The 14,548-nt window shown below is 37.7% G+C and overlaps 1 pseudogene; it reads left to right on the top strand.

Moving 5' to 3' along the window:
* The first annotated feature begins 247 nt into the window (after positions 1-247).
* On the top strand, positions 248-13,362 carry LOC128570440 (zinc finger protein 287-like; annotated as a pseudogene).
* Positions 13,363-14,548: the final 1,186 nt, after the last annotated feature.

Here is a 14,548-nt window from a genome sequence, read left to right as displayed (position 1 = left end):
GGGCCAGGAGGGAAGGAGACGCCACTGGCGCATCGCTTCTGCAGGGCCTTGTGAACAGTTTGCGTTGGTAGCACAACTGTGGCTGAGCAGAGCTCAGAGCTGGAGTCTGGGGACAAGTGGTATTGGTTCTACTCCAGGCCAGGCCAGTTCTGAGGTTTTCAAAGGGAATTTTAGCTTTGAATATATCCTTAAGCAATTGTCTTCTGTAGAAGCATTGACAGGCTTCAAATCACACCAGCTTCTCCTACTGCGTTCCAGTCCACCCACCTCATCTATTTTCCCAGCCCTTTGGAACCTAGAATAGGTTGGTATTAACATGCAAAGCAGATAAATACTTGCCCCTTCACCCTGATAGTTCGCTTGGGTAGACTGAGCACTTTATTAAGAAGAAATTCTTCAGCCTGTTCCAAGTAACAGTAGATTTGCTGTGTTGATATTGGGAGCCAATTCAGTCATTACGGCGACTGTAACATCAGTGGCTTAAATACTGAAACATTTTTTTCTGAAAAGTTTTTTTTCAACAAGTTAGAATTTTAATCTGCCATTTTCCTCAGATTCTTTAAATTATTTATTCTATTACCACTTTTGCATAGCGGCTTCAACCCCCCACCAGCCTCAAGCAGATTGCAGGTTTTTTGCCATTCTAGGGATTTAGGGGAGGAAGATGAAAGTAAAGCGTTTTGTATTTGTGTTTATCTGTGTGCCCTGAAGAGTCTCTGTGTGTGTGTGTGTGTGTGCGCGCGCGCGCGCGTGCGCGTGCACACGCACGCCGAGTGCAACAGGAATCTGTGACCGTGTGCTTTAGTTTGTGTTTCAGGGCCTTTTATCCATCCCTGCAAGCGCTGGGCTCAGAATTTGTAACTAAGGCTGCTAACTCTACCTTGATTCTATTCTGCCCTTAGCTGCAGCCACCCTTGATATAGTGTCTTTGTGACTCTAGCATGACACTTCAAGCAGTTGGCTTACTACTGAAGAAATAAAGAATATCACCAGATTGACTCTACTGTCTGTTAGAGTCAGCAATGTCAGCCTCAAGCAAGAGAATGTCCAGTTAGTCATGCTCACAATCTTTCTAACGCGAAAGCCAGAAAAGGCGGACACCACAATTTTGAGAAGGAAACCCTTACTTCACGAGGCTTGCATGACACTGAGACCTGTCGACACAATTTTAGGAATTTTTCATACCCAGACCTGGTCCTCAAAAGGCATTGAGTCAGATCCGAGAGCTCTGCCTTAAATGGCTGAGACCTGAGATTCACTCAAAGGAACAAATCCTAGAGCTGCTGGTGCTGGAGCAATTCCTAACCATCCTACCTGGGGAGGTTAGGACTTGGGTAAAGTCCCAGTATCCAGAGAGCAGCGAGGAAGCAGTGTCTATTGTGGAGGATTTGACTCAGATTCTAGAAGAGGAAGGTGAGAATTGTAGAGCAAAGAGGGGAGGAATCCTTGGGTGGTTAAAGAAAACAACTAGTATATCAGAGAGCAGCTCCTTTAAAGAAATTGTGGAAAACAAAGGTTAGTGAATGAGTGAGAACAAGGCTTTAACATGAACTCCATCCTGCGTATTGTGCCCCTTCCAGGTTGCTTGGGAGCACATGTACATTATCTAAACCCAGAGGAGAAATGTCCTGAAAGAATGACCAGATATAACCAAATTACCCATGGGCTTGCCCTCAGAAAGTTTACCTGGAGAGGTTTGCATCATTTTAATAAATCACTTGCTTTGTGAGTTGAATTTTACAATAACATACTTCCAAAAAGATAGGAAAGGTCGAGAAAACATTATTTTATTAAGAAAAGAGACAACTCACAAAGTTAATATTATATAAGGATTTAGTAAAAAAAAAAAAAATGTGAATTTTTATATACACTTTAGAGTTCCAGAGCAGACATGTTTTTTGAAGTCTGCATGAACATCTTAGGACAAGCCGTTGGTCCCTCCCTCTGTTTCTTTGAAGGAGTTCTGTTTTGGGGTTTCCTTCTGATTTCTCACCTTAGGAAGTCATAGGTGTCTATTTGGTGAAGGTTTTCATAGGCTGTTCAAACAAGACTAATCTCTGTCATTGTCTCTTCCTCTTTCCTATCTCCTCAGAACTCTGCCCTTTCCCAAGAGACCCCAGAGGAAGAGCCCAGAGAAAAACATACTTTTTAGGCAGGGTGGCTAAATGACTTGGTAACCAAAGTGAGTTTGATTTCTTTTGCGATTTGAAAATGCCTTCGTGTTTGGGGACATTTTCTCTCCTGGCTTTGTAATAACTGTGCCCTCAAAAGCTCTAAGACTAAAGCCTCCTGGGCAGTGCCGGTGGCTCAGTGGGTAGGGCAAGCCTTCTGGGCAGCACCTGTGGCTCAATGGGTAGGGTGCTGGCCCCATGTACTGAGGGTCATGGGTTCAAACCCAGCCCTGCCGAACTGCAACATAAAAATAGCCAGGCATTGTGGCGCGTGCCTGTAGTCCCAGCTACTCAGGAGGCTGAGGCAAGAGAATAGCGTAAGCCCAGGGTTGGAGGTTGCTGTGAGCAGTGTGATGCCATGGCACTCTACCAAGGGCAATAAAGTGAGACTCTGTCTCTACAAAAAAAAAAAGACTTAAGCCTCCTTAGTTATCTTAGTTAGCCTATCAAGGTAGGTAAGTGTACTATATAGGAAGTGGGCTTCCATTGCCTTCCCTTGGTATGCCTTTCCTCACCCTTAGACTCTATTGCATAGAGGTTGAGGAATCAACCTCCACAGCCATTGAGCTTTGGTACCTGGCTGTACTATTGAATCTGTGTTCTGGGACAAGATACTTAACCACTCTAAAGCTGAGTTATTCAAATCTCATAAATAGAACCTCTCAGTTGTGAGGATTAAGTATTAGGAGACTTGCAGTAAGCCTGGATTACAGTAAGTGATTAATAGATAATAATTGCTAATAGTCTTTTTCCTTATTAATAAGTAATTAAAGGCCATGCATTTTGTAATATCACTGTTGATCATGAGTGTGTAATTTGAAGGAATAGCAGTTTAAGCCACCTTAAGAGAAAGATTTACTGTAAAAATATAAATAGTCTTTCTGAAATTAGAAAGCCTTTGGTAAGCAAATTAAAATGATAATGGTTACATAGAAAACCTAAGAAAATCAAGGCAAAAACTGTTAGAAATAATAATAGAAAAATTTAGTTAAGTGCTACAGAAAATGGCATGCAAAAACTAATCACTTTCTTAAGTATACATAAAAATCATGTGGATCATAACATGAAATAAATGATCTCATTCAAGTATCACCCCCCCAAAAAAAAACACCTTAAAATATCTAGAATTAAGCATGGTACAAATTTTGTAGTGCCTTCATGTCCTATATCAGTTTATAGGACAGGAAAGAGACCTTGAATATTGTAAAGCCATCAGTTCTCTCTAAATTATAAACCTAACGCAATTTAAAATACCAGTATGCCTTTTTAAAGATACAATTATATGAAAAAATAAACATGTAAGAGTAATTAATATTTTTTAACAAAAGTTTATGTTAAAGTACAGCAGTTCAACAGGGTCATTATTGGTATCAATTTTATTTTAAGAAAGATTCTGCATTTCAATATAGAGCATGTAAAAATATCTTAAAATTTTAAACTATAGCATGCTGTTTTTATTCTTAAGGCAAAGCTTAAAAAGTAAAGCCATTCAACTCTGTCATACATGTTTAAAATTCAAAACCCCCCCTTTTTTTTAAATGAAATATAGAGTCACCAATGCATGCATTGGTGCCAAGTAGTTCTGCTAGTTCTAGTGGCAGTACTTTGTTTTCAAAATTCCTTCCCTTTAGGGTCACAGAAAGATGCTCTGGGGTCACCTGTGCATTGGAGAGGGGTTTTGACTCAACAAATTTTATGGTCCAACTAAAGCTTAAGATTCTGTGACCACCACCACTTCTACTTTACATGCACTCAGTGTTATACTGTACCCCTTCCTACCAGTACTTAAACTGATTTAAGTTATATTTAATAATTTAGGAATCAATGACATTCAAAGATGTGGCTGACAACATCACCAGGGAAGACTGGGAGCTAATGCATCCTGTGCAGAAGGAGTTATACAAGACTGTGACATTACAGAACTACTGGAACATGGTTTCTCTGGGTAAGGACCATCTATAGCCCTCCTTCTCCTAACCTGCCCACCAGAGTATCTTTCTTCACTCGGTTATTAAAAATGGATTTGGTCTCTGAAGTACTTACCTGACAAGGGGGTCTAGAAATGAGTGTTCTCATCCATTCAGACACAAAAAAATGACTCTGTTCCAGTCCCTTTTCCCAAATGAAAGATTTCTAAGCAAAAGATCATTGAAAACTTTGATGCATAGCTGCACAGTGCTTGCCACCCTGTGCTGCCCTTCCTTACTCTCCTACTCTGAGGGAAGGTTTCTTCCCCCATGATCTCCATGGACTTATCCTCTTGAGTGGCAAGAAATTTTATCCTAGCTCTGAAAATGATGACAACCTAATAGTCTTATTAGATCATTTCCATGGACTGTTATTTTCCTTTAGAGGTCTCTCCTCCAATATAAGTAATAAACTTTGAAAAACTGTTTATCTCCAGTATAAAATTCATTATGTTTATCCTGAACAGGACTTACAGTATACAGACCAACTGTGATTCCCATATTGGAAGAATCATGGATGGTGATGAAAGAAATTTTAGAAGGCCCTAGTCCAGGTAAGAGAAAAACCAGCACATGAACTTGTTTGCACTTAAGAGTCTATATTCTAAGTGTAGTGAGTTGTGTTTTTTAAATATAGCAAAGTCGATGTCTGCAAAGGCATCCCAGCCTGTTAAGAACACTGAACCCTTTGGCATTGCTTCCTTACAGAGGCTGTCTCCAGGAAGATAATTTTCAAACATCATTTTTATGTTTCACTTGTTTCACCATTCTAGTTGACCCATAGATCCCATCTCTTAAAGCTTTCATTATGCCATTTCCCCCCTTCCTCTATATTTAAACATGTAAGACTGTCCCTAAAAACTTAAATTTCAGCCCAGCTACTCGGGAGGCTGAGGCAAGAGAATCACTTAAGCCCAGGAGTTGGAGGTTGCTGTGAGCTGTGTGAGGCCACGGCACTCTACCGAGGGCCATAGGGTGAGACTCTGTCTCTACAAAAAAAAAGAAAAAATCTTAAATTTCAGGGTGGTTCCTGTGGCTCAAAGGAGTAGAGCACTGGCTCCATCTGCCGGAGGTGGCGGGTTCAAACCCAGCCCCAGCCAAAAACTGCAAAACAAAAAATAAAATAAAGAAAAACTTACATTTCACAGGGCAGCTCCTGTGAAAACGCCTCGGTTAGGGCACCGAGGGTGGTGGGTTCAAACCCGGCTCCAGCCAAACTGCAACAAAAAATAGCCAGGCGTTGTAGTGGGCACCTGTAATCCCAGCTACTTGGGAGGCTCAGGCAAGAGAATTGACTAAGCCCATGAGTGGAGGTTACTGTGAGCTGTGATGCCACTGCACTCTACCAAGGGCAATAAAGTATGATTCTGTCTCTAAAAAAAAAAAAAAAAAAGCAGACTTAAATTTCAAACTTTCTTCTTTTGAGTTTCTATTATTCTGTTCACTGACAAGGCCCTGCCTCCACTTTTGCAACTTATCCCCTTCTATTTTATAATTATTTAAAAAGAGTATATTTACAAGCTTCAATAATTTTAAAACAAGACCAGATATGTACAGACATGTCTCCCATCTATATACTACATTCATCTAGTCCCTTCATCTCCCCAGCATGCAACCAGTTTTTAGATCATATCCATGAACCACTGTTTTCCTGTAGAAGTCTGTCCTCCCAAATAAGTAGAAATCAGGTAATAAACTTCAAAATAACTGTTTTTCCCCAGGATAAAATTCTAGCTTTTATCTTGGAGATAAACAGTTATTCCAGGTATTTGTTTTACTTTGGGTCTTTTGCATGTAAATTCAATATGAAAATTTTTTAATATAAATGGTATTATACTATGTATATTATTTTGTATCTTGCTTTATTTTTTAACTTAAAAGTTTATCTTTCATTGAACATGGTGGCATGTTCTCGTAGTCCCAACTACTCAGGAGACTGAAGCGAGTGGATGCCTTAAGCCAAAGAGTTCAAGTCCAGTATGGGCAGTATAGCATGACCCTGTCTTTATTTAAGAAAAATAAAATCATATCTTGAAAAGTATTCTAAATGAGTATGTAACGAGTTAAGAGCCCCTCGTTCCTTTTTTTTATATCTGCATTATAAATTTTGTGTCTCCTATTTGTTAAACTTATTCCTTATTGATAGAATTTTTGCTTGTCCCAGGTCCTTCTCTCCTCCACAACTTCAAACCTATAAAAAGTTGTAAGCACAATACATTGAACACCGACGTGCTGTTCACCTGGAATCTTTAGTTATCATTTAGCCATTTTTGCTTTATTGCTTTATGCACACACATTTGGTTTTTGCCCTGAAGCACTTAAAGATTACAGGCATCATGATGTCTTACCCCTAAATATCTCCTAAGAACATTCTTCTACATGAGCACAACAGCATTCTTTCATTCCAAATATTTAAGATTTGTACCATGGTATCAAATGTATAGTCAAATACTCAGATTTCCCCCATTGTCCCTGAAACATCCTTTATAGATATTTTTCTCCCGGTGCAGCATCCAGACAGAACTCACATGTTCCACTTATTTATCTCTTATCTTTAGTCCCTTTTAATTAGAACTGTGCCTAGCCTTTTTTATTTTTTTTAATCTTTCATGGTATTGACATTGTTTTAAGGACCCAAGCTATTGTTTTTCCCTAGTGACCTACAATCTAGATTTGCCTGGTTATTTCCTCAAGATGACATTCAACTTAAATATTTTTGCCAATGTACATGGTATTTCAAAGATGATGTGTACTTTCCATTGCTTTTCCTGAGGAGGCACATGTGTTAATTTATCCCATCATTGGTGATGCTCAGTTTGGTTAAGGTGGTGTCTAGAGGAGCTCTTCATTTTAAAGGTGCATTCTTTTCTTTGTAATTAATAAGTCATCTGTGGAATGATATTTTGAGGCCACATGACTATCCTTGATATTTAAAATTTTAGCACACATTGGTGATTTTACCTTATGTTGCTGGTTGTAAATGGTGATTTTCTAATTCAGTCATATCTTCTATGAGTTGGTGTAAAAAAATAGCTCCTTGCTCCTCCTGCCCCATTTTCATGTGCATATATTGCTATGAACTAATGGAATTTTTAAAAATTCAATGTGTTATTCATCCATTAATTCCAGGGGGGGTTGTTTTGTGTTTTTATTTTCCATGCTCACTCATCCCAAATTTGGGCAATGGGAGCCCTTTAAATCAACTCCAAACATCTTTTTGACATGTTCCCATTTAATCTTTGAGCATGTCCTTGCTCTCTGGCACTGCAGTGTTCTTTAGGCTCGCCTTGTGCTTGCCTTAGTCTTGGAATTTCTCCAAGGAACCCTAAATGATTTTAGTGGGGAATGGTATAATACTTAGAAACCAAGATCCATAGCTCAGCGCCCATAGCTCAGTAGTTGGGGCACCGGCCATATATACCAGGGCTGGGAGGTTTGAATCCAGCCCGGGTCAGCTAAACAACAATGTCAACTGCAACAAAATATAGCTGGGTATTGTGGCAAATGCCTATAGCCCCAGGTACTTGGGAGGCTGAGGTAAGAGAATAGCTTAAGCCCAAGAGTTTGAGGTTGCTATGAGCTGTGACACCACAACACTCTACCGAGGGCAACATAGTGAGACTCTGTATCAAAAAAAAAAAAAAAGAAACCAATATCCAAGGAGTAATTGTTTACTATTACAATTACCATTACTTCTAGATCTGTTTAGTGGATAGAGGTGGGAAATATGTATGTCCCAGGTATTCTTTTTTGAAGTCCTGAGTTCATACTGGTGACTTTAATTCAAATCCAAAAGCACAGGGATATTCCATTTTGTGTATTCCCATATTCCATTTTGTATTTCCTACAAATCCTGTTTTCTAAAACATCAGTATACTTACGTTTTTGCTCTGTCATATTACCACTACCAACAACAAAATGTCTACATAAAGTTTCTTTTTTGTCTCTAGAATATATACCACTAAGGATAGCATTTTGTTGCTTTTTCTTTGTTTTTGTAAAACAAACTCAAAATTGTTTTACATTTTTGAATATGCAAAAATATTAACATGGTTCAGAAGTTAAATCTGTGTAGAAAGGTATACACTCCCATTTCTTCTGCCCTATTCCCATTCACCCCCCATGAGTAACCATTTTTGTTTGTTTCTGGCATATCCTTCCTGTGTTTCTTTGCAAAAATAAATCATTATTCTTAAATCTCTTTTTGTGTACAGAGGAAGTACACTATACATACTCTTACATCTTGCTTTCTTATTCCTTTTTTTTAATTTAGAATATATTAATTAAATAATTATGACAGAATATAATGTTACCTTAGAGTGAATTGCTTTACTTTTTCTAAAAACTTCTTTGAGGCCAGGCACAGTGGTAGCTCATGCTTGTAATTCTAGCACTCTGAGAGGCTGAGACAGATGGATTACTTGAGCTCAGGAGTTCCAGACCAGCCTGAGCAAGAGGAAGACCCTGTCTCTAGAAACAGCTGAGCGTTGTGGTGGGCACCTGTAGTCAGTCCCAGCTACCAGGGAAGTTGAGGCAAGAGGATCACTTAAGCCCAAGAGTTTGAGGTTGCTATGAACAGGGATGCCATAGCACTTTACTGAGGGCGACAAAGTGAGACTCTGTCTCAAAAAAATAAATAAATAAACAAATTAATTAATTAATTAAAATAAAAACTTAACTTTGGTTATTAGGCAGTTAAAGGGTCGTAATACTTATATAAGCTAATTCTTCTTTATAATTTACAGCCTTATTTGCCTTATTTGGCAGGATACAAAATACATTTATAGCAGTAAATTTGGGGGGAATAAATTCAGCACACTCTAATGGAAATAGGCCTGGACCAGAGTGAAGGTAACCTTTTGGGAGATATTGCCAGTCTTGGATCACTTTAACATCTCCACATAAGGAGTTGTTTAAATCATTGAGAGATCATGAATTGGGGTTGTCAGTCCTTAAGAAGGAGCGGTATATGGTTATACATTTTAGGGGGAGATTTTGCCTCTCTCCAAAGAGCACTAATACTGAGAAAATCAAGTTCCTTTATTCATTCTATAGAATTGAGGTTTGGGGGTTTTATTTTTCTTTCCTGTTCTTACAGTGTATGTAATCCTCTATGCAAGAGAATCCTGTCAACCTACCCTCCTTGGCTGGGCCCCAGGTTTTGTCTTCTGGCCTCTACACTTCCAAGAGTGGAAGCTTAAGTTCAGCAGCCTGATTGAGGAGCTATCTTAGGCAGCCAACGTGGCCCTTGCAACTCTCTGCCTTCCAACTTTTACTTGATTTTCATGTCCACTATGATTTTTGAATTTGAATCAAAGTAATAAAAGTACTTGATAAATTCAAACAGTAGAAGGAAGCAAATTAAGGGTCTTCCCCGCTCAGTCATTAGTAGAACTTTCTCCCCTTAGATTATCAGTATCTGTCTGTCTATAATACATACAGCATACCTCTACATACTCTACATCCTGTTATATACCTGTTCTGTTTTTCTTTGCTTAATGTGTCCTACATACCTTTTCATGTCAATATACCTATTATCATTTATCAATATACCATTATTCCTTATTCTAACAGGTCCCTTACTGATGACTATAGCTATCAATTTCAGTGAGTATTCTATTAAATGGATATATTTGTAAAGGTGTTATACTTTGATCTGCATCTTATAAAGTTTCTGAACGATCCAGTACCATTTTTGCTATATTATGAACTATATATATGATAGCATTATATTATTCTTGATATTTGCAAATTATGTTTTCGATCTGGTTTCAAAGGGGGAAAGGTTCATAACCTAAATTTTCTTATAAATCATCATACTAGAACCATAATAGGTATAAACAAGTACATATTTGACTGACTCATTACAGCTAGATTTGGGGGTCAGAGCTTTTTCATTCATTATGTGTGTGGGTTGTGCATGTATATTGCACTTTTACTTGAGTTCACCTTTTTACAAGTTACTGTCATTTGTTTTACTGGTTTTGTTGAGTGGCTACCCTATGCACAATGTTGGGCTATTTTCTGAAGGAAATATAAAAGAAGGATAAATATTTTCCAGAGTTTGCATCTAAGTTGGAAATAAGAAATGAACAAAATTGTGAAATATAGTCGTGTGCTGTATAATGACATTTTGATCAACAACAGACTGCATATACACCAGTGGTCCCCTAAGACTATAAGGGATCATATATCAAAGCCTAACTCATGGCACTTGATATTATATTGCTGATCAAGTAAGGGAAATGCCTGATATTCAGTAATGGCACTGGGACTTTGGGGATTCCATGTAAAATACTTATAAAAATAAAATGATATATACCATCTAGGTTTGTATAAGTACATTCCAAACATGTTTACATAGCAACAAAATAGTGGCACATGTCTCAGAATATATCCCTGTCATTAAGCAAAGTGTGACTGTGATCATACAAGGTCAGGTTCTGTCACAGGCCCAACATTGTATTAGGTTGAAGCACATGAGACTTATGATATTTAGTCATTTTACTTATTAAAAAGGCAGTTTCATATGTGATTTAACCTAACCTGTATTTTAGATTCTGTAAAGGAGCATTGTGGAGGGAACCATAAGCTTGGGTATAATCCTCCTTTTTAATAGGTACAGAAGGTATGAAAGAAGAAGGCCTAAAGTCTGGGAGTATTATGGAATCTATAGAAGGGTATGAAGTACTAGTACATAACTTTAAAGTAAAGCTGAATATGAGGTATGATAGGAGATAAAGTAGAATAGAAAAGACTAGAATATTTTGGGACTCAGTGCCAACTGAACTTTTTTCTTTTTCTCTCTTTAACATTTATTTTTTATGCCACTGGCTCTTAAACTTTAGTGTATATTAAAACTACCTACATGGGCGGCGCCTGTGGCTCAAGGAGTAGGGTGCCGGTCCCATGTGCCGGAGGTGGAGAGTTCAAACCCAGCCCCGGCCAAAAACCACACAAAAAAAAAAAAAAAAAAAAAAAAAAAAAACTACCTACAGGGCTTGCTAAAATAAATTGCTCAGCTCCACCACCAAAGTTTCTGATTCAGCATGTCTGAGTGGGACCCAATAATTTTAACACTTTAAAGACTGACAGTGATGCTTTTGCTGCTCGTGTAGGGAATGTATTTTGAGAAACATTATTTTAGTCTGTGGGACATTTACTAGAGATACTTAAGCATAGAAAGCACTTCATGAAATTGCTTTAAGAGTATTATGTAGGATTGTGCAGAGTAGACTGAAGATAGCATGCTGAGAATCAGCATAGCCTCTCTGAGCACATTTTAGAAATTAATCCATGAAGCCATCCCAAGTTTTAGGCACTGTTTCCACTTCTGTTAGCTATGTCACCTGACCTATTTTATTTACAAAATGCTCATACTGAATAGTGAAGAGCCTCTTTGTTTTAACAATTTAGTCTCACATTTTGGGCCTTCTTTTTTCCTTTCCCAAGGTTTAAAGGCCATTTTAATGAAGTTGTCAAAGCTATAGTCTTTGGTCATTTTATTTGTATTTATGATTTTTATTCTATTTTGGCCATTTCTGTTTTCTAAATAGAGGAATACTTTTATATTCTTTTTATTTCAGAATGGGAAACTGAAGCGCAAGTGTGTATTCCAGCACAGAATGTTACTAAACTCACAAGTGATGGAACCCAGACCATCAAATTAGAAGAATTATATGACTTTGATGACAGATTAGAGAAGCAAGAAACAGATACCTTCTGGAAAATTCCCACTAATGAAAGAAATTTCCGTTTTAAGTCAGCCCCTTTACAAGAAGATGACTCTACAGAAGAATATCTTAGTAAATATGATATATATAGAAATGATTTTGAAAAGCATTCAAACCTAATTGTACAGTTTGATACCCAATTAGATAATAAAACACCCATATATGATATAGGCAGTGCAATCTTCAATCATGTCTCACATGGTATTGTACATAGGAAAATACTTCCTGGAGACAAGCATTACAAATGTAACATGTGTGGGGAAAAAATTAGGAAATACCCATCCCTCCTGAAACACCAAAGTAGCCATGCCAAAAACAAATCTTATGAATGTGAAGAATGTGGGAAAGAGTTTAGGCATATCTCATCCCTCATTGCACATCAGAGAATGCATACTGGAGAAAAACCATATGAATGCCACCAGTGTGGTAAAGCCTTCAGTCAGTGTGCACACCTCACTATACATCACAGAATTCATACGGGAGAGAAGCCCTATAAGTGTGATGACTGCGGGAAAGACTTTAGTCAACGTGCACACCTTACTATACATCAAAGGACACATACTGGAGAGAAACCATATAAATGCTTGGAATGTGGTAAAACCTTCAGCCATAGTTTGTCACTGATTAATCATCAGAGAGTTCATACTGGAGAAAAACCTTATATATGCAATGAATGTGGGAAAACTTTCAGTCAGAGTACACACCTTCTTCAGCATCAAAAAATACATACTGGAAAGAAACCATATAAATGCAATGAATGTTGGAAAGTGTTTAGTCAGAGTACTTACCTTATTCGACATCAGAGAATTCATTCTGGAGAGAAGTGTTCTAAATGTAATGAATGTGGAAAAGCCTTTGCTCATTCCCCAACTCTTATTCAAAATCAAACTACTCATACTGGAGAGAAATCCTATATATGCAAGATACGTGGGAAAGACTTCAGCAAGAGTGCAAACCTTAGCATCACAGGACACATACTGGAGAGAAACCATATAAATGTGGTGTGTGTGGGAAAGCATACAGACAAGGTGCAAATCTTACCATCAAAGGATTCATACCGGAGAGAAACCCTATAAATGTAATGAATGTGGGAAAGCTTTTATTTATTCTTCATCACTTAATCAACATCAGAGAACTGATACTGGGGAGAGACCCTATAAATGTAATGAATGTGATAAAGATTTTAGCCAGAGATCATGCCTTATTCAACATCAGAGAATTCACACAGGAGAGAAACCCTATGCATGCCGTATATGTGGTAAAACTTTCACCCAGAGTACAAACCTTATTCAGCATCAACACCTTCATACAGGTGCCAGGTGTCGTAATTAATGAATAAGGGAGACTTCATTGAGGTTTTACAACTTGATCATTTAAATTTTATTTTGTGCACGCTATGTGTTAAGATATTATCCAATAGAAATCCAAAGTGCAATATTTTAGGTACCACTCAACAGAAGTATTAGAATTAGTAATATAGATATAATCTATTTAAATTTAATGTGAAATTTAAGAAGAAAACCTCATTGCCTTATTAATCTTTATTTGATACTAGTTTAGTTGTTGAAAGAAACCCTTTGACATTGTATTCAAAAACATCTAATTCATCAACTCTTACTGTATTTCAAGTACATCTCAGTGAGGCCTTATGAGTGTAATTTTGGAAAATGTCCCTCAAATGAGATTTCACTATAAAGGGTGATCCTGAGATTATAGAAATAAAAATCTGTGTTCAGGCCTTTATATCTTCCCAGCATTGAAGCCTTAAAATATAGGAAGGGTTCCCTCCCCTTTTCCTGTCATGCCATAACTGCCATATGGAGCCTGTAGATTTGCAAAAAAAGAAAAAGTTGAAAGTATCTTAAAGATTTCTCTGTGACCACTGTTTAGAGTTTCCCTCAAATACTGAATTATTAAAGGAAGAGAAGCTTAAAGATATGTTCAGATAGAGAAACTAACATGTACATAACACTTAGACATGTATACATATTTAAACAGACAAAAATAAAACACTTAAAAGCTTATTAATCTTTAAAACATGTCATCCAGAAGGGAAAAATAAGCACACAGTTCCCATTTTTTTCACCCGACTCCTAAATTTATAACTTAAGATTTCTCTGTGACTGTTTTACTGTGGAAAGTCCATTTCTTCCATTAAAACACATTTGTTGAGTGGCTGCTATGCTCAGGTCCCAAACTTCCTAATTGGATCCTTTTAGGACTTAATACTGTGTTGAAAAATCACAGCCAATTTAAGCAACAAAAATCTTTCTAGAGTAATGAATGTAAGGACGTGATCTTAACTGTTCTGTCATGGAATGAACATAAGAAATTTCCAAATGCTGCCCATATACCAAGACAAGGGAGTCATAAAAGCATCTGTGTAGAAATATGATAAAAAATAAGTGATGGAGAATAGACGAGTTCACTGCAAAAAGTGGGTCAGGGATAAATGGGAAAGCTTAATGAAGTGAAGAAAGAATGTATAAGTAACTATTATACAGGAAATGTTGTTGGACTTGCTTTACCTAAGAAAATAAGAGTGGCAACTTATGGCTCAGTGAGTAGGGCGCCGGCCCCATATGCCAAGGGTGGCGGGTTCAAACCCAGCCCCGGCCAAACTGCAACAAAAAAATAGCCGGGCGTTGTGGCGGGCGCCTGTAGTCCCAGCTGCTCG

This window comes from Nycticebus coucang, chromosome 18 (genome assembly GCF_027406575.1).
Source record: "Nycticebus coucang isolate mNycCou1 chromosome 18, mNycCou1.pri, whole genome shotgun sequence".
Taxonomy (NCBI): domain Eukaryota; kingdom Metazoa; phylum Chordata; class Mammalia; order Primates; family Lorisidae; genus Nycticebus; species Nycticebus coucang.
This window is presented reverse-complemented; position numbering and strand designations above follow the sequence as displayed.